Here is a 22,219-nt window from a genome sequence, read left to right on the forward strand (position 1 = left end):
AAGGCGACGCTGGATAGTTAGTCACGTGACACACGTGAAACGCGTGATACCGCGTGATACTGTGACACGCCCACCGGGGTATGCCGCGAAATACCTCACCCATTTTGAATGGCTGCATCTGTACATCCAAAATACTGCGGAATCAATCAAATTTACATGTTTCTTGTGGATCCAGATGATCATTTTGAGACTCAAAACATGCCTGTCTTTTCTTTTTTCGAGGACGAAGGAGTAGCAGCAGGAGTAGCAGTTATGGCAAGAACGTGTTTAGAGTTCAGCACTTCTCATTTCTAATGCAGAGCCATCGACTCGGAAAGCACCGCCCGCGATAAAAGAAATTGCAGAATTGGTCTGTTCATGCTGCCTACACACTTTGAATTGCTGGCATTTTCTGCAAGCGTTCCTTTTTGAGGGTTCATGAAATTCCTCACATTTGAGCCAACACTAAAATATTTCATTCGGGGTCGCCTAATTCATAGTGCAAACCGAATCTACAGGGGAATGCTGTGGCACATGAAGCCGTTTGTTATTCTGTTGTGAGGTGTGAGGGGCGGAATGCAAATTGAGTTGGTGAATAGAAAATGAAACAGGAGTCACTTCTTGAGCTACGAATTCCAAAAAGTATGAAAACCTGTGCATTTTAACAGTGCAGAATACTCACAAATTGCACTGAGTTGCTTGCTTTCTTCTGCTGCTTTTATATTTCAGTCATTCACTGTAGCACTGGAACAATTCAAGAGAGGTAAAAGCAGAAGCTGTCAGAAGTGGGATTTGAACCCACGCCTCCATTTGGAGACCAGAACACCCAAGCCAGCTGGAAAAACACATGTCTTTGAGTCTGGCGCCTTAGACCTGTAGCGGTGAGGCTTAATAATAAGGCAGAATTAAGTGTTTCTGAGCTTTCCCAAATTAGGCCTCATTTTTCTGTTCATCTCTGCGGTGCAGCCACAGAGAAACCATTCATGCAAGGTGATTTAAGGTCCAAGGACAGCTCCCAAAGGGGGATGCACTTAGCTAAGCCTGGCTATCATGATCAATGGTCACCCATTGGCGCCTATCTGTCTAGGGAGTGCCAGTTGGACATCTGGACTGCATTACTAAGTGTCAGGAGTAAGTGACTCATATCTCACCTTGATCAACCAATCAGGGACTGGTAGGGCCGAGTAACCCACGTGGGACTCTGATGCCCATGGAACTTTCAGCCAATCAATGAGCTGAAGTTCCTCCAGGTAAAAACAGGCAACACAGAGAGCCTGGGAGCTTCAGATTGAGATTCAGATTCAGATTCAACAATTCTAAAGGGAATTCAAAGGAGAATCCCAAGGGCAGGACATTCTCGCAGCGCGCCTCCTGACCATCCTGAGACTCAGCCCGGACAACCACGGAACGGCCAGTGGGGCCGAGTGCCAGAACTTTCCTTTGTTCTAAGAGTCTAGAGTGGAGGTTGCCAGAGAGTAACCAGCAGCAGGCCTCGTGAACAGGTCGGAACTGTGGACAGCTGAATTACTATTCTCAACTAGCTCTTCATCAGGAACGAACCGGTCCTCTTCCTGACTTGCTGGGACCCACAGTCATCTTTTCTCCTGTGCACAAACTGTGCTAGTTAAAGCCAACAGTGAGCATCAGCAGCGCACCGTCGCAAGCCGCACAGCACAGCCTGGCACGGAGCCAGAGAGCGCGGATTGGACAGCAACAGCCTGCAACTGTTTCTTTGTGCCCGCAGGAGATCTGAATCCCCAAAGATTGGATGAGTATTCAACTTCAATGCATTACAGCTCGAGAATTCAATTGTTATCCCAACCAGTTGATATCAATTTAATTCCTAAGAGTTATGTACTTGTTTTGAGTATCTAATGTAGAAGTTGTAACCAAGTTCATTTATGAAACGGTCTAAATGAATGATATACTGAACGTATGTCCTCTTGATATGTGTAACTCTTTGTAACTGATTGAATATATATCTTTTGTATTCTGATAACCCTCTCGATAAGATCTGTTAGGTTTATATGCATATTCTATGTATTAATAAATGTATCCCCGTGTATTAGTACCTGTGTGTGCGCGTTGTTTGAGTTATGTCGCATGGTTGGATTCTAAAGCCATCAAAAGAATCAACTTTGTGATTTACTGCTACAATTAATAATTGTCTCAGTAAATGCCCAAACCCTACAGAACTGGTGCCTTCAGAGAGCCACTATGATTACATATTTGGCGTCCCTGAACCGGTTTTCCCTACAGACCACTTGGCCACCCTGACAAGCACAAGCAAGCGGTGTGCTGAATGCACCAGTAGTTGACTAAACTGAGTTTCTTCCCTGAAATGATTTGCTTGCGAAGAGCCAAGTTGCCTTGAATGGATCTTGGAAATCAAATATACGGATGGATTGTTATTCGGTTGGGAGTTTTTAGGGGCGTATTATAAATTGAGTTGGTGAAAAGGCGCTTTTTGTTAGTCTGTCGGGAGGCTGCACAAGGTGTTTAGAGGGAGAACTTCTAAAAGGCAGGCTCTCTATGTTTAACATCAAGAAAGATTTTTTTTTTTCTCAATGGAAATGCTCTTCGGCACTTTCAGCTTTACGTAGGGAACAACGTCTGCCGAGACAACTTTTGAGTCAGTGCAAATGGTAATGTGCCACCAAGTATATTTAATATTGGCTGTGGTAGCGAGCTGCTTTTGTTTGTGAAGCCTTTACTTCTTTAAGCTGAATCATCGGCAGGAGTAGCTTATTAAATCTTTGCTCATTGCGCTCCATCAGAAATACCTTATCCATGTTCAAAAGAGATCAGGGGATTTACTTCATGCTTTCACATGGCATACCTTACACGAAAGATTTAATTATGAGACTCAAAATATGCCTGTCTTTTCTTTTTTCGAGGACAAATGGATTATTGAGGTGTAAAGATGGGTTCAAAACCAAAATCATCTGCTATTGCTGCTGTTTCTTCAAATCCTTTAATTGATCATTGATATCGAGGAATAATATTATACAAATTGTGGTTTTCTGTGAATTGCCAATTTTATTGTAATTACATCTTCGTGTACAGATGTCTTGCATGTATCACAAGGTATTACAGATGCAGCAATTCAAAATGGGTGGGGTATTTCGCGGCATACCCCGGTGGGCGTGTCGCGGTGTCATGCAGTATCACGCGGTTAATTGCGTCATCCCGGAAACTATCCGGCGTCACCTTGTAAAACCGCCAGGGGGAGCTTAACCTCTCATGTACAGCATTTGAGCTTTTAATTTTGAATTGTATAACAGCATGTTAATCATCAGTCATTAAAATGTTGGTATATTTTATGAAAGCAAGATTGCTCAGTTGGACAAAAGTACACAACCTACCTTTATCAGAAATATTCATGCATCAAAACCTTTACCGAAGATATTACTAATAGTATTATTAATGGATGACTTTGGACAAGCTGTATACTCAAAGTATAATTTCATTAGCACATTTGTACAAGCACTTGGAATCTGTCCAAGCCATACTTTGTCAGGCATTTTGTTTTACTTCAACAGGCATAAAAACTCCCTTGCTTTTAACAGGGCGTTTCATAATTTCTAACTACGAAAATGATTTAAAATGCGACACTTATCATTCAACTAGAGCTCAAAATATCACATGGATACTCAAGAAGACAGCAAAGACTGTATTAAAAGATACTTGTATGTAGCAACGCTTTCTTTTCCGTATACCAGATTTTATGGAACCACTTCGGAGGGGTGTCAGCCAGTCAGATTCCAGGAATCGGTACTTTAAAGGAAAAATACACGCCGGTATTCCATTTCTCCCTAACGATTTTAAGCATCGAAGTATATAACTAGCATGTGAAATAGCGTGTAAAAAAGTGGTAGTTTTAAGCTTTTCTGCTAATATAATATGGAATCACGTTTCTAAAGAATTTAATAACGATATGATTATATTTGTGTACTGCGACAGGGCTGTGTAGGGCTGTTTCGCCTCTCTCTTCATGCAACTTCCCTTGTAGCCTACTGGTCTACGTGCCCAATTATCAACTTACGGGTTGTGTGTTCAAATCCAGCTTGTGCAAACATTTCTTCTAAAAAACAGAATAGCGATATTATGGACAATCAATTGACTTTTATAATTCAAAATATCACAACATGATCGATTCTAAGTCATTTTTGATAACAATGAATAGTCACCTTCTTCCCTTCTGACAATGGTCCCTGTTTCTGCTTCCTGCTTCTAGTGTGTGTGTGTGCAATAGAGTAAATTTTTATAGAGAAATGCAGGCTGGACAGTATGCGTTACAATATAAACATTTATATTGATTTAAATCGTGTTCTGATTTAAATTGCAAACACGAGTTTAATTATATGTGTTTTTTAATCATAATCAGGCTAATGCAACATACATTGATACAGTATCTTTGTCTTCTAAGTATCTTAATAAACTTTCAGCATACCTTTCTACCCGTTTAGATTTATATTTCTTGGGATTTTGGGATCAAACGTGGAAGGATTAGATTGTAATCGTTTTTGTTTTTCAAATATGAGATTGCATTTCTGAATGTTATGTTACACTTACAGTAGTTCACTGTTTTAAATACATCGAATTAAGAAAGTTATGTGTAGCACTTTAGATATTTTTTTCTGAACCAGGGAAAATCTGATCATGTTTCTCTATAACAATAATAAAAAACTTTATTTTACATATCACCTTTAAAAGTGGCATCTCAAAGCAAAAAAGTAGATGGGAAAAACAGTTAAAAGGGACCAAAGTAAATACCAGACAAACACAAACTTGTTTTTAATAAAATGCTTTTATTCATTCAGCAGAGAGTGAGAGGGACATCCAGCAGGGAGAGACACACACACCGGTTTCCATTGACAAAATTGATTTTTTCCAATTCCTCTTGTCTAACAGGAATGTTTTGTTCTGGACAGACTGTTAGACTAGAGGAAAAGAGCGCCTCCTTCTACGAAGCATTTCGTTGATCCGATCACTAATTCTTTTCCAGTCGCACGCAGTAAGGGTTGAGAATCTCCGATTCACCATGCTACTAATGGTTTCCCGGAGATTGCAAGGCAAGGCCCTTTTGCCTCTGGACCCATCGAAATTTACAGACGTGGTCCACCCCCAGTAAATTTCAAAAGTCACAAGATTTCGAAACACGAGGGCGGCGTAGCGGTCGACTCTTGCTTTCCCGTCTATGCCGATGCATTGCAAGTACAACCCCCCCTCCATCTCCTGAGTGATGGGTAAAAGTTGGATATCTGGGAGAATTATTCGTCCCACTGGCGTCTGTGAATTCCGCTCTGTAAATGGTGCTTCCTGGGGGGAGATAGACGGCGGGGACAGCATCAACAAATTCCTGCGCGGTGGTGAGCGGAGAGGCTGGGATGGAGTGTCCTGAGGCGGTGTGTGCTCTGCGGGGGGCAGAGCTTCCGCCAGGCATTGCAACCTGCGCGGCGGGGAGAGGCACTTTTCGGGAGACAGCTGCTCAACTGTTTGACTGCTGGAACATACTGTCTCCTTCCTCTGCATTTTCAGGAGTGTCTCTAGCCTCCCAATCCTCCCCAGTAATGCGTCGTACTGCTCCCGCTGCTGCCGAAAAGTCTCCACACAAGTGCTGCTTCTACAGGTTGGCACCCTGGCCAGTGGCCGAGAGCAGAGACCCACGGCCTGTGGCAAAATAACATAATTCATGTAAGAAATAAAGTCACACAGTAGTATTCATCAGTCGCGGAACAGAAGTCAAAATAAACTTTTCTTTTTTTCCGTCTTACCGCTTTCTTTTTTACTGTCCTGGTGGTAGATTTCGAAGATCGTTTCGCCCGTGCAGTGTTTTCTTGAAGAACAGGCTACGAAGAAATAATTATAATTGAATTTAAAATTCAAAACGGCAATAATACCTTATAATATGCGCTGAAATCGCGTATTTCAGATGAAGTCTGCTGTATTTGCTTACCCTTCGCTCTTTGGAAGCTGGGGCAGCAGAAGCACCCCGTCTCTTCCCGTAAAAGGTCTTGGTCTCCATATTGTACTATGGTCGCTGTAGTGCAGGTTCGCAGTTTTTTTTGTGATGGGAGCTCACCCAATCCCTTGGTGTATTTATGCTATATTCACATGTACGGCTAGAATGTTCATTGTCTTCCAATGAAAGGTGGGTGCCTTTTGCCGAAGTCGGGAGACATTAGAGGCTTGCCACACCCGGACTGTTAAACCAACGCATTAGCACGTCAAAGCCCATTGAGGACCCGGGCGCAATAGTTGTTTTGTCCCTTGATTTACTGATGTGCATTAATTAAATCTTGTCAGTCAGGTCTTTTTTTCTCTATTTGAATTGTCGTTTACACATGCACGACTTTAAAAGCTAGCAAGACAGGTTTCGATTCACATTAGCTGGCGAGCCTTGTTAACAAAAAAACAAATAATAATGTAACATGCCACTGTTTGTTCATGAACAAAGTTATACTGAGATTTCCTTAGATACGCAATTAAAAAATAAATAAATAAAAATTTGAATCCCCTGCGGAACACATTCCATAAGAATCAGCACTTTAGATCTTTTTTTCTGAACCAGGGAAAATCTGATCATGTTTCTCTATAACAATAATAAAAAACTTTATTTTACATATCACCTTTAAAAGTGGCGTCTCAAAGCAATACTGTAGACCGTAAAAACAGTTAAAAGGGACCAAGGTAAATACCAGACAATCGCAAACGCGTTTTCAATAAAATTATTTTATTCATTCAGCAGAGAGTGACAGGGACATCCAGCAGAGAGAGACACACACACTGGTTTTCATTGACAAAATTGTTTTTTTTCAATTCCTCTTGTCTAACAGGAATGTTTTGTTTGTGGACAGACTGTTAGACTAGAGGAAAAGAGCGCCTCCTTCTACGAAGTGCTAGTTTAGTACTATAAAATACTATTAAAATCTGTAATCTTTCCACTTGTACTGTGAGTCATCGGAAAGTTTCTGCTTTGTGTAATGATGGTATCGAAAAGAAATCTTAAGTGGTGAGAAAGCTGTGCTCAATGTATTTAAGGGACTTAAAAGTAAAAGGAGATGCTTCATATTACTTGACTAATTTTAAAAACGAAGTTATAAATGCAGACGCTCCCTCGGTGCCGCGCCGGGTGTAAATATCAAAATATACATACCCAACACTGATTGTACCCATCTGTCATGCAAATAAAACACCTTGAATTGAATTGAATTGAGGGAGAGAGGGGGGAAGGGGGAGAGAGATAACTAGGACTCAAGGCAAATAAGATACACTCCACAGGCATTCACAACAGCAACATATGAAACGTTTGCACGTATAGTTAAGTTATTACTTGGTTTTCAAAGTGCAATGAAATACAATATTGTTGTTGTTGCTGTTCTGGTTGTTTTTATCCTGTAAAGCGTTTTGAGAAGCCACCTTTAAAGGCGATATATACTGTAAAACCGCTAATTCTTATGGAATGTGTTCCGCAGGGGATTCAAATTTTTATTTAAAAGTAAAATCACCTTTAAAATTGGTAGTACCTTTTTTAGTACTATATTTTTGTATTATATTCCCTATTAATCAAACTCTAAGAGTATGTATCGGCTTGTCAGTCAGGTCTTTTTTCTCTATTTCAATTGTCGTTTACACATGCACGACTTTAAAAAGCTAGCAAGACAGGTTTCAATTCACATTAGCTGGCGAGCCTTGTTAACAAAAAAACTAATAATAATGTAACATGCCACTGTTTGTTCATGAACAAAGTTATACTGAGATTTCCTTAGACAGCGATTAAAAAATAAACGTTTCATATGTTGCTGTTGTGAATGCCTGTGGAGTGTATCTTATTAAGCTCTAAATTGCATTTTGAGTGCGGTTTTTGACTTTTTTTAAATTGCATTTTGGGCGCGGACAGCACATACAAGGGTTAATGAACTGCACCAAGAAATTTAAAATAGTATTCTTTAGGTGTGAGGGTAGGAGTGGACCACAGCAGGCATAATCAGCAAACCAGGAAAACAAAGAACAGGACAGGTGAAATGTGTATCCAGAAAGCGAATGATCAGAAAAAGGAAATGGTGTTACGCCCAGGTTTTCGACCCAATTGTTTTAACTTGCTAATGCATCAGACACATTTCCTTGCGTATTGTGTTTTAAATAAAATAGGAGTGTCTTTCCCTGGCATTAGCTCATCGGTATGGTGTAAGTTTTATCTGTACCATACCATACAGTATATAGGTACAGAATTCAAGCTGCACCACTGTATCGCTTTGGTAAGGGGACGGACAATGACTAAAATCACGAAGACTCTCTCACACCAAATAATGAAGATGAAAAGAAACGGGAAGTCAACACGGGACATTGTACAGCAGTTGGCTTCGATGGACATCTTCGTTTCTGAAAGCACAGTGAGATATAAAGGGGAGAGGAGGCAAAGAGAATCTAAACCGAGGACGATTCAAAGGTAAATAAATTTTTAAAAATACCTTTCTTGCATGTAAATACAACTACGCACATTATTTTTAAAACTAACTGCTGATCTCTTTTTTTTCAAGTCTTATTGTGCGAGCTATCGACAAACTGACTGATGAAAATGATGAGCTACCGGCGATGCAAGTCCAAAGACGGCTATGGGCTGACCTCGGTGCGAACATTAGCCCGACATCGATAAAAAGAGTACGCAGGAGGCTTGGATGGAGATACAGAAAAACCAACACAAGCCCCATGATAAGGCAAAAAAACAAAGAGGAAAGACTCAAGCAAGCGCTCCAATGGATTGAACAGGGGGAGGCATTTCAGGATGTACTTTTCACCGACGAAACAACAGTGGCTCTGGAACAGTTTTCAACAATGGCATTTTGCAAAAAGGGGAGATATGTGGACAAGCCAAAGCCCAAACATCCACTGAAGGTTCACGTCTGGGGGGGTATATCTAGAAGAGGCCCGGGACCACTTCTTATTTTCGAAGGAATTATGGACCGTGTATTCTTCGAGGAAGTTGTGGTCACACAGCATGCTGCCCCATATATCAGGGAGCAGTTTGGATCAAGGCACCGTCTCTTTCAAGACAACGATCCGAAACACACAGCAGCAAGGGCGAGGCTTATAGCAGAAGGAGTGAACTGGGTGAAAACTCCAGCCGAATCCCCAGATCTAAATCTGATAGAGATGGTTTGGCATTCGTTGAAAGACTACGTTCGGAAAACTGCTAAGCCCGTCACAAAGCAGGAACTGATCAATGCAATCTATAAATTCTGGGAGGAAGAACTGACCGAACAAAATTGTAAAAATTTTATTAACAGGCTGTTTCGTGTTCTTCCTAGGATTGTTGACCGGGGCGGGGGACATTCGGGAATGTAAGTCTGAGAAAGACAGTCTCACGTTTGTGGACAGTCTGTCCACAAACAAAACATTCCTGTTAGACAAGAGGAATTGAAAAAAAACAAATTTTGTCAAATACTTTTTTTGAATCCCCGGCGGAACACATTCCATAAGAATCAGCGCTTTACTTCGCGCTTTACAACCCTTACTTCGTGCGACTGGAAAAGAATTAGTGATCGGATCAACGAAATGCTTCGTAGAAGGAGGCGCTCTTTTCCTCTAGTCTAACAGTCTGTCCACAAACAAAACATTCCTGTTTGACAAGAGGAATTGAAAAAAAACAATTTTGTCAATGGAAACCGGTGTGTGTGTCTCTCTCTGCTGGATGTCCCTCTCACTCTCTGCTGAATGAATAAAAGCATTTTATTAAAAATGCGTTTGTGTTTGTCTGGTATTTACTTTGGTCCCTTTTAACTGTTTTTCGATCTACTGTATTGCTTTGAGATGCCACTTTTAAAGGTGATATGTAAAATAAAGTTTTTTATTATTGTTATAGAGAAACATGATTAGATTTTCCTTGCTTCAGAAAAAAAGATCTAAAGTCCTACACATAACTTTCTTAATTCGATGTATTTAAAGCAGTGAACTACTGTAGGTGTAACATAACATTCAGAAATACAATCGAGAATAGTTTTGTGGTGTTTGTTTAGATGAAACGTTCCTAAAACGTATAACGTAACAAAATTAAAGACGATTAAAATCTGTAATCTTTCCACTTGTACTGTATGTCATCGGAAAGTTTCTGCTTTGTGTAAGGATGGTATCAAAAAGCAATCTTAAGTGGTGAGTAGCTGTGCTCAATGTATTTAAGGGACTTAAAAGTAAAAGGAGATGCTTCATATTGCTTGACTAATTTTAAAAACGAAGTTATAAATGCAGACGCTCCCTCGGTACTAGTATTTTAGTACTTAGTACTAAAGTACTAAGTATTTATTTTAGTACTAAAAATAAGATACACTCTACAGACATTCACAACGGCGACTGTCAGAAGATAGGACACAGCGGCTCAGGCACCTGCTGAATGGAAAAGGGGCACTTTAATGTTCTGTATGGCTAGTACTAAAGCCAATACTAATATTCAATACTTTAATATTCTTTTCTGTATGTTTAACAATAGTGGGTACTGGCCTTATTCGTCCCTGCTCCTGTTGTTAGGTGTTAATGTGTTGTTAAGTGTGAATTTGTACCTGTTTCCCTGAGGTCTGGCTTTTTTTCTGGAAAACCATAACTCTGGTCTTGTCCAGATTGACTGTCGGCGCCCAGGTCTGACAGTGCTGCTCCAGCAGCGCCAGGTTCTGGCGCAGCCTCTGTTCTGTGGGCGACAGCGGGACCAGGTCGTCTGCAAAGAGCAGGAACTCGATTTCCATAATTAATGCAGATCAGTAAATCAAGGGACAAAACAATTATTGCGCCCGGCTCCTCAATGGGGTTTGACGTGCTAATGCGTTGGTTTAACAGTCCGGGTGTGGCAAGCCTCTAATGTCTCCCGACTTCGGCAAGAGGCACCCCCCTTTCATTGGAAGACAATGAACATTCTAGCCGTACATGTGAATATAGCATAAATACACAAAGGGATTGGGTGAGCTCCCATCACAAAAAAAACTGCGAACCTGCACTACAGCGACTACAGTACAGTATGGAGACCAAGACCTTTTACGGGAAGAGACGGGGTGCTTCTGCCGCCCCAACTTCCAAAGAGCGAAGGGTAAGCAAATACAGCAGACTTCATCTGAAATACATGATTACAGCGTATATTTCAAGGTATTATTGCTGTTTTGAATTTTAAATTCAATTATAATTATTTATTCGTAGCCTGTTCTTCAAGAAAACACCGCACCGGCGAAACGATCTACCGCCAGGACAGTAAAAAAGAAAGCGGTAAGACGGAAAAAAGAAAAGTTTATTTTGACTTCTGTTCCGCGACTGATGAATACTACTGTGTGACTTTATTTCTTACATGAATTATGTTATTTTGCCACAGGCCGTGGGTCTCTGCTCTCGGCCACTGGCCAGGGTGCCAACCTGTAGAAGCAGCACCTGTATGGAGACATTTCGGCAGCAGCGGGAGCATTATGATGCATTACTGGGGAGAATTGGGAGGCTAGAGTTCCAGCAGTCAAACAGTTGAGCAGCTGTCTCCCGAAAAGTGCCTCTCCCCACCGCGCAGGCTGCAATGCCTGGCGGAAGCTCTGCCCCCCGCAGAGCACACACCGCCTCAGGACACTCCATCCCGGCCTCTCAGTTCACCACCGCGCAGGAATCTGTTGATGCTGTCCCCGCCGGCTATCTCCCCCCAGGAAGCACAGCGGAATTCACAGATGCCAGTGGGAGGAATAATTCTCCCAGATGTCCAACTGCTACCCATCACCCAGGAGATGGAGGGGGGGTTGTACTTGCAGTGCATCGGCATAGACGGGAAAGCAAGAGCCGACCGCTACGCCGCCCTCGTGTTTCGAAATCTTGTGACTTTTGAAATTTACTGGGGGTGGACCACGTCTGTAAATTTCGATGGGTCCAGAGGCAAAAGAGCCTTGCCTTGCAATCTCCGGGAAACCATTAGTACGATGGTGAATCGGAGATTCTCAACCCTTGCTGCGTACGACTGGAAAAGAATTCGTGATCGGATCAACGAAATGCTTCGTAGGAGGAGGCGGTCTTTTCCTCTTGTCTAACAGTCTGTCCACAAACAAAACATTCCTGTTAGACAAGAAGAATTGAAAAAAAAAAATTTTGTCAATGAAAACCGGTGTGTGTGTCTCTCCCTGCTGGATGTCCCTCTCACAAACTGCTGAATGAATAAAATAATTTTATTGAAAACGAGTTTGCGATTGTCTGGTCTTTAAATTCTTGAGATACGTGATTCCATATTATATTCCCTTTTAATCAAATTCTAAAAGTATGCTTGTTGACTCCGGTATCGCGTTAGTTAAAGACTTCGATGCTTAAAATGTTTAGGGAGAAATGGAATACTGGTGTGTATGTGTGTAAGTACCGAGACCAGCCATATACTGTATGTTTAAGTTCCAAAATTAATATCGTTTATGGGCTTCACACGCGTTGCAGTATGCTCAGGCACTAAGTAAAAGGAGATGCTTCGTATTGCTTGACTAATTTTAAAAACTAAGTTATAAATGCAGACGCTCCCTCTATGCGCTGCTCTGGTGCGTCGGCTCCTACACAGTGCCTGTCTGCCGTAAGCGTTACAATATACTAAATACTAAATACTAAAGCCAATACTGGCTCAATGGGCTTTGACGTGCTAATGCGTTGGTTTAACAGTCCGGGTGTGGCAGGCTTCCAATGTCAACTCGACTCGATTGGAAGACAATGAACGTATTTTAGCCCTAAATGAATTAATAGCAAACATGGTTTACATAAAATACATTTTTCCAAGAAAGTTTATAATAATACGATCTATAGTTGAAATCTGAGCCTACTTTAAAAATAAAGGAAAAGCATTTTCAGAGAGCAATCACACTGTTTATGTAGAAAAAGTGATTAGGTTTATGAGCAATCTAATTACCTATTCGCTTAAAACGCTATATAAAATAAAGTTTATTTAGAGATGAATGATCAGTGTCGCAGTTTAAATAATGTGAGTCAGGAAACTAACACAGCGCCACCGGATTTAATAACGCAATAAAAACGCTATAAAATAATGTGACACAGTACAGCACAGTACAACAATACTGACCATGACTTTAGAAGCATAAATTACCTTACACTCAATTTAAACACAAGCTGTCTTTCTGTATGAACCTCTAAGCTGGTTCATACAGAAAATGTAGAAATGCATTAGCCTGATCATGATTAAAAAACACATAATTAAACACGCGTTTGCGATTTAAATCAGAACACGATTTAAATCAATATAAATGTTTATATTGTAACGCATACTGTCCAGCCTCCATTTAACAGTAAAAATTTACTGTTGCACACACACACACAATAGAAGCAGGAACCGCTGTCAGAAGGGAAGATATGTTCAAAATATCGCAAATATCGATCATGTTGCGATATTTTGAAATATAAAAGTCAATTGATTGTCCATAATATCGCTTACCTATTTTTTCGAAGAAATGTTTGTTAAAATAAAAGTCCAGCACCAGCTGGATTCAAACACACAACCTGCCAGTTGGTAGTCACACACCTAGACCAGTAGGCTACAAGACAGCTCGCATGATCAGGCAGGCGAAACAGCCCTACACAGCCCTGCCGCAGTACACGGATATAATCATACCGTTATTAAATTCTTTAGATACGCGATTCCATATTATATTCCCTTTTAATCAAATTCTAAAAGTATGCTTGTTGACTCCGGTATCACGTTAGTTAAAGACTAAGAAGCTTAAAATGTTTAGGGAGAAATGGAATACTGGTGTGTATTTTTTTCTTTAAAGTACCAAGACCAGCTATATACTGTATGTTTACCTTCCAAAATTAATATCGTTTACGGCCTTCACACGCGTTACAGTATGCTCCTATTCTTTTTATGCTCAGCTACTAAGATTTCCCTTCAGTGGTAAAATTCAATATCTACAACGGGCACAGTAAAGACGTTTACAGTAAGTCTTTCTACGACAGACCAACGGACCACGAGTGCCCCTGTCGGTCAACCAATCACGCACCGCGGTACCCCGTGTCATCATACCTGCGGTACGTTTCTGTACCGCTCACTTTGAATGGCTGCATCTGTAATTACAGTGACATAACCTTGTTGCTAGATCATATTGTTCCTAAAGGTTTACAACATCCTCTAAAAAGGAGGAGGCAGATTGGCGGATACATGACCCAAATGATGAAGAAGTGTCCATCTAAATTAAACCACACGGACATGGAGAGGAAAAGATAGGCGGCCGCTTCTAAAAAGAGGTAAGGACTCCTCTTTTCTAAAAAGTCCCTTGTCCTCTCCATGTTGCTGTGGTGGATTCAGGGTTTTCCTGAAGCTGAAGCAAATACAACAGAAAAATGAGTTAATGGTGTATGTGTTTTTAGATGCCTCTTTTGTGAAGGTGGGGTAGAAAAAGAGGGATTGCTAAAGGAATAGCGTCTCGCCCTGCCCGTGCGAAAAAATCCAGGTGTTGCATCCTGGTACACGACTGCAGTACGGCTGAAGGTAGTAACTAGAACTGTACTCGCAGAAGAGCCGAAAATGGTAACTCAATTCAACTGTGTGTTTAAAGCCAGGATTTGGAACCTGGTCCGTGTTCCTGTATTGTGATAGTTCGTCAGTTTGTCTCGACTGGGGGATTCCGCGGGGCGCGTGGGAGACGTGAAAATGGTTTGGTGTGAAGAAAAAAAGTTTGATTAATCCAAAGTGAAACTTAAAAGAAATATTGACTGTCAGACGGAATTTAGGCTGAACAGGAATGTAGAAAAGTGTATGAATATTTGGATAAAAATAAACAATAGTTAGAGGAATATTTGAGAATTCAACAGAATATCATAGATGAGACGCAAAAATCCCTGATGGAAAAGCTAAAAGCAATGGCTGAACGAAACGAAGTTATATATGCAGAAAAAGAAACAGCGAAAGAAGAAATAGAACGCCTTAAGAGAGAATCTGGGAGAAGGGTGGGAATTAGTGTGGAGATTTTTGAAAGAGCATTACCCACGGAAAACTGATTAGAGAAAAGTAACAGCATGTCAGCAGAAGGAAGTGAGGATGTTTTCAGATTTTACAGAAAGGTTTATAGCTTTATGGATAGTATACTCGGGGTTAGCCGATGAAAAGGAAGTGAATGAAGATACTTCCACAGTAATAAAACAAATTTACTTGAGTGTGTTAAAACCTGATGTTGCCAAGAATGTACAACTATGCTTTCCTGATATTACGGACAGTGGAGACAGATTTGATTTAATAACTCGCGAAGCATGCATGCAGAAGTGCGAGCGCTGCAAATGGGAGGTAAAAAGACTCCCAAGGAGGAGAAAAGGGAGCCGCCAGTTTGTCGAAACTATTGTGCGACTTTCATGTTATACCGAGATATAAAACCCCAAAGACAAAACTACTAATAAGCTGGTGTGCAGTTACTAAAAAAAAATGTGTTTTTTGGAGAAATTGGAAGAAAGAGGCTTGATTTCACAATTAAAGAACATGTCAGAAGCTGAAACGAGAGCCGTGCGTGAACTAACAGCTTTAATCTAGTAAACCCCTCTTTAGCCTTCCTAAATTTATCTCAGGATTGAAATAAAAGTGAAATAATCTTACAGTGTGCAGTAACTGGGGGACACAGGAGCACAGCTGTTCTGTTTTTAGACTAAAACAGCATAAAAATGTGATATAAAGTTTTCTAACAGGTAACAGGAGGCTACAGGAGAAGGAGTGCAAGGGTTGTGTTTAAAGCAAATATAAGCTGTCAGAGTCTGCTTGGGTAAAGATGTACAGTTTCAACTACTGATGTGGGTGGGGGACACCCCAGACCTATTTTAGGCCCAGACTGTAGCATTTTATAAGGAATTACTGCATGAAATAGCATTTATGTAAACCTAACTCAATAGAGTTATGTGATATTGTGATTGTTTTACCTAATGAGGGAATCCATAAGGCCGGGCTACTCCAAGTATTGGATCTTGAGAGGAAGAAAAAGGAGTATAAAACCAACTACATGATAAAGCCAGGGTGAATGCCTTCTCAGAACGAGCTTGTCCAGTGACGTATTGGTTTAAGGGGGGTAGTGCAGTCTAAAGACAAAATTGCCTTGACCCCTGCAGCAGAAACCGGTTTTGATGTTTTGAGACAAGCTTTTTTGCAGGCACTGGCCCTGGACTGGATTCCCTCAGACGGATCATCTGTATGTAATCTGTCTGTAAGTGAAAGAAATGGGTTGTGAGCCATTGTGCTGGTGCAGGAGCATGGAGATAGGCATCGTCTGGTGGGTTATTATTATTCAGGACCCCTTGATGCGGTGGCCAAGGGGCCGTGTTTATGTGTTGTGCAGGCTACCTGCCTGGCTGTATAAACTGTGAATAATCTGGTGTAGAACTAGCAGACCGAATGAAAATATTTAATTGAAACTTGTAAATATGCTAAATGGAAAATTGTAGCAATTTATATAGACTGTATATATACATTTGGTGTATGCTACAATTTTGGATGGCAGTGAAGGAATAGGGATTTCCCCAACATGGAAGGGACTCCAGTCAAGAATGCTGGGTTTGTCTCTGAACTGTTAGAAGCTTTGCAGCTACTGGCTGAAGTAGCTGTGGTAAAGTATAAATCACATAATAAAGAAATGTTTCCAGTAACTCGAGGGAACAACTTTGCAGATGTAGCTGTCAGGTGCACAGTCCAGGTAGAACAGGAGTCTGAGACCCCTGTGAAACCTCTGTTGGTGAAAAGGGGACAGCTACAGGATATTCAGGCTGAGGCCTCTAAAGCAGAGAAAAGGACATGGTTAGAAAAGAGTGTGGTGCTGCCAGCACACTGGACGCTCTGCATGCCCTCACAGCCTAATGCCCTTTGTAGCTCGACAAATGCACTCTGTCGGACACCTGGGTGGGGACCGTGTTTGAAGCAGTAGCCACTTATGTGGTAACTCAATGTGATGCTTATCAAAGGAACTCAACTACAGTTCAGGTGCAGGTGCTACAGCTCAAAAGGCCTGCTCCTGAGAAACCTTTCACGCAGTAGCAAATGTTTACAATTTACAATTGTAAAGGGAAACCTTGGCTCTTATCATCTGTTTTCCCAGTGGGTTGCTGTCACTGCCTCTGTGTCTACCAAACACTTGATGATGGAGATAAGCCCTCGGTGGGCACTGACCTACCGCTTGTATTATGATCAAGGGACAGGCTGTGGCTGCATTATTCGGGGTGAGATGGACTGAGATCACCCTCAGTCTGCTGGAACAGTGCAATGAAGGAACAGAACTCTAAAAGATCGACTAGACATCAGACTGAAGGAACGCCATGGAATGCGGGCTGGATCAAACAGAACTGTGTAATAGACCTGTTTGATGTCATCACAAGCCAATCAACAAAACTTCCTGGAGGGATGAATTTGGCTAATGGATTGTTGAATTTGCTAATTCTCTATTGTAGTATTGTAGGTTGTTAATTGAAGTGGTGCACGGGGCTGGTGAAAAGGTGCTGGACGCTTGGAGACCTCCAGTAGAGGGAAGACACGACCTGATACCTGGCGAGTGGGGTGTAGGTGAGGAAGATATACCCTGCCAGATGTTGCAACCCTGCTGGGAAGGACCATATCAAGTGCAACTGACTACCGACTCTGCCATCTGAGTGACAGGATGAGATCGCTGGATCTACGCATTGCGCCGACACCGAACCACTGCACCAGAGACTGAGTGAACATTAATTATTATATTGTAACTGTTTCTGTGTTTGTTGAGCTTCCTGAGGGGGGATGACAGTGTACCTGTTAAGTGTAATGAGTTTTACTTTGATAAAATGGGGATATGGAATCAATACTTTATCAGTCAGCCACAAATAATAATCGGAGCTCATGTTGGGATTGTATTGCTATAAAAGATGCTCATGGGAGTAATCCCCTTTGATAGAGGTGATTATTTAGGTTTACTGGCATGGGTAAATAGCCCTGCTTTTAGTCTGAGTGTAACTCAGATGTATTAGAATGGAAATAACTGTATGCTCCTCGCTATAATCACAGTTTTAGGCCATTCTCTATTAGGGTGATAGACAGCTGTTTAGGTGAGCAAAGACTAAACAGTACTTGTATTCTAGACAATTATTAGCAAATGAATGACTTAGCAAAGCACATCTATGATGAAGAAAAATATATATCATAATTATAATCCAGATAATTGGGGCATTGGTGCATGGCTACAGTCTGTGCTAGGAACCTAGAGAGGGTCTCTGGTTCAATACATATTTGTGTGTCTGGTATTATTCGTTATGATCATACTGTTAATATCCTGCTTGAAAAACATGTGGACTAAAGCTGCTGCTTCTGTGCTTATTGTACGCCCTGAAGGGATCATGAAGGTCAAAAAATGATTTCATGGGAAAGGTTCTCTTATCTAGTGGCAGAACCTGATGGGTAGAACAATATAGTTTTAAGGGGGGGTTACCCTTGGGAGTGATTCCTCTAGATGCACATTATTATTATGATTTGTTTGTTCATAATAAGATGTTTTGCAGGAACGGGCCAATGAGAAATTTTACAACTTCAGCTAGAATTGTTCTGCAAAATGGCACAGCTGAGGCAGTGGAACAATGTGTAGATTTTTCTAAGAGTTATTACTCTTCTGGTGAAAGACTTCAGGAAAAAGAAGTGGTGTTCACTCAGGTGGAGGGGGCCGTAGCAAGGCTGCTGACCACTGCGACTGCTGTGAAAGTCACGGAAAGGGTGCCCTGAATTCATGCTTCCCACTGTAAAAAGGTCACAAACGAACTGAGCAACGCGCAGGAGTGATGTCTCCACAGGGATAGATGGGGATCACATGCTTGGGACTGATGTGCCCAGCCTTTTTCCTTTTTATGTGGAAGCCTGTCACCACCCAGAAAGAGGAAGAATCTAAATGCGAAGCCTCTTTGTATACAAACTGGCTGAATGAAACTGATAATGAGGGGGATATGAGTATAAACTTATAAATCATACTGTAAAGTTAAAGAAATTTAATGCATCTTGTTATGTATGTGCTTTAATGCCTCATTCTACAGCCTCACCCATTTCTCTCCTGGTTAGAATCACTGTTTGGGCCAGGGGGAATGTTTTTCTTTAAGTTACTAACACCGATTATAGTAGCTGTGATACTTGTCTTCCTGTTTTTGTGTTGCTGTACGACATATATTATTCCAATGCTTTGAAATATGGTAATGAATATGTTTGCGCATCAGTATGTTCTGATAAGAACGCAAGAATCCGAAGTATGGGAGCCTCCTGGGAGTCCATATTGTAACGCCCTCGCCTGGTGGTGAGGAGGAATCGCCCCTAGGCGCTCGTAGTACCGCTGGGCATGCTGGGAGTGGTAGCCGGGGAGAGTCTGAGGGTCAGCACGATGACCAGCGGCTGACCCTACCTCTGTAAATAATGTCCTAGTAATTCTAGTGCCCTGTGTAGTCCTGTAAAAGTATAGTGTATTGTTAGGTAATTACCACCCTAAATGTGTGTACGTGTTCCGTCAGTCTCCTCATGTGTGTGTAAATCCTGTGTTTGGTTTTGTGTTGTTGTAAGCGAATAAAGCTAATGCTTGTTTGTTAATTGCTTCTCCACTTGTCCTTTGTTCTGAAAAGAACTTGTAAGTGCTTCAATAATCTTTACTCAGCAGCTTATTAAAAACAGCTCCCGTGATGTTCAAACCGATTGTTTACACAGAACACTGACACAGCTTTGCGTTCTGAATCTCTTTTTCTCGTGCGTTAAATTTAATGTGGCACAATGCACTGGGATAGGGGTATTCTGTTCACAAACCAATAGCATTTAAACCACAGCACCCACAATGCTGCAAGTAAGTGTTTTGCACACTAAGCAGAGAGCGATGTCTTTTTCGTTAGTATAGTGGCGAGTATCCCCACCTGTCACGCGGGAGACCGGGGTACATCAGGACGGCCACAACGTAAAGTACTGACCCCTATACGATCACGGCGAGTTTCTGATACACACGTGGCAGGGCGGAAAAGGCTGTGCTCTCTTCGTGTGACATAATTCGGGAAAGTCCTGACGTTGCATTTCAACTGAGCCCCAGTATACATCGACCCTTCGACACTGAGTGACAACTCTCTTGCGTGTTTTCTCATATTTATGTAGTTTGCTTGCATGATGCCCGGTTGCTTGCTCCGGTCTAGCGGTTAAGATTAAAGGTTTTCACCCAGGCGGCCCGGGTTCGATTCCCGGTATGGGGACGTGTCAGTTTTGCCTCCTGCTTTCCAAAAGATCAGCACCGTGTACGAAGGAGCCGCATTAAACTACTCGAACGTGCAAAACGTGCGAGAAGAGGGGGCGCTTGTTTCCAGCTGAAACTTCTCGCGTGTGAGACGAGCTGATCATCGCTGCAGGAGATGGGAGGGTTACTCTGGTAGACAGGGCTGACCTTTGGCAATAGGATTTATATTCTCCAAGATGATATTTGCACTTTCTGGAGAGGCGATTTTTTCCACTTCAGTAGCCCGATTTCGTCGATTGCGTGGAGAGGGCTGTAGAATGTGGCGCCGCCTTTCCTGCTCCGTCCATGACAGGCGTGCTGGTCTCTGGAGAGAGAGCACGGTCCATCAGCGCACTCCAATAAAGGCACTGGAAGCAGCTGAATCACGCTGGGCCGCTGGACACCTTCTTACCACCTTTCCGTAGTGTAGTGGTTTTCACGTGCACCTCACACGTGAAAGGTTCCCGGTTTGAAACCAGGCGGGAACAGACTTCTTTTGTCGCCACGCACAAAAGGGGATTGGGGATTCGCCTAGCGCTGTGATCGAACAGACCCACTGGACCCACCTCTTAGTGTGGCGGGATCTGCACAGTGCATGTCACAGCGCATCCTGCTTTCACTTCAAGGCGCGTCCTGATGCACCCCAGTCTCCCGCGTGACAGGTGGGGACAGGTGACAGGTCCTATACTAACGAGGAAGACATCGCTCTCTCCGACCCCCGGCATCGTGTCCCGACCCACCATGCTGGAAGCCGACGCGTGCTGTGATTCCTTTACGGAGCAGAAATGACAACCGAGGAGCCGAGAGATCATTTCAGCATTTCGCGTCTGAACGGAAAACACAAACGACCAACTCGGAATGACTTGCCTTTGACGCTTCTCAAAGCGTTCTTTGTGCATCGAACAGACCCACTCACCTCTTAGTGTGGCGGGATCTGCACAGTGCATGTCGCAGCGCTTCCTGCTTTCACTTCAATGTGCTTCCTGATGTCGAGTCGTGTGCCGTGCGGAGGCTCTGAAAGCGAGAGCAATGAAAAGGTGCACGACGCTGTGAAAGAAAACAGAGAAGTGAAAGGCAGTCATTTCTCTAAGGAGGTGAAAGAAAAGCTACTGCCCGTCGGGGAATCGAACCCTGGTCTCCCGCATGACAGGCGGGGATACTTGCCACTATACTAACGAGGAAGACATCGCTCTCTCCAACCCCCAGCATCGTGTCCCGACCCAGCATGCTGGAAGCCGACGCGTGCTGTGATTCCTTTACGGAGCAGAAATGACAACCGAGGAGCCGAGAGATCATGTCAGCATTTCGCGTCTGAACGGAAAACACAAACGACCAACTCGGAATGACTTGCCTTTGACGCTTTTCAAAGTGTTCTTTGTGCACGACGACTGCGCCGCCTAGCAGATACAAAGGGGTTGTACAACTTTGAACTAGCAAATGGAAGAGGGCTAAGCCCCCTCTCTTTTAGCCCAGGTTCGATCTGTCTCCCAGAATCACCAGGGCGCACACACACACACACCCGTGCCGTTGAAGTGCTCTGCTTCATTTCTAAGGGCAACTCAACATTCACTCCTACCCCGAGTGCAGAAAAGACAGCATCCACAGCAACAACAGCTCAGGTCTCTGCACAGGAGCTAAGCTGCCCTCATCTCCTCTGCTCTGCGGCTCCTGCGGAGTGGAGTCCTGCCTGGAGTCGTGTTTGCAGGCGGCAGCTCCCCGCGCCCTGTCTGGGCGTCGTGTCCAAGAGCTCCTGGGAGGAAGAGCGAGCCCTCCCACTCGGGGGCTTTTCCACGGTCTGTGTGAGGAGGGGCGGGTGTGTCCAGTAGCTTATCGAGCGGAAGCCTGGGGCGGCGGAGAGCTGTGATCGTGCAGACCTTGAGGTGTCACCTCTTTGTCTGCTTTCCCGCCCCCCCTCCGCCCAAGCTCTGCTCCAAAGTAGCCCGGCAACCCCTCACACCTGCACGTGTCACAACCTAAGGTGCGGTCATGAGACACCCATGGGGTGTCGTTCTGTTCTTGCTAATTGT

This window comes from Lepisosteus platostomus, chromosome 5 (genome assembly GCF_059453375.1).
Source record: "Lepisosteus platostomus isolate fLepPlt1 chromosome 5, fLepPlt1.hap1, whole genome shotgun sequence".
NCBI classification, from domain to species: domain Eukaryota; kingdom Metazoa; phylum Chordata; class Actinopteri; order Semionotiformes; family Lepisosteidae; genus Lepisosteus; species Lepisosteus platostomus.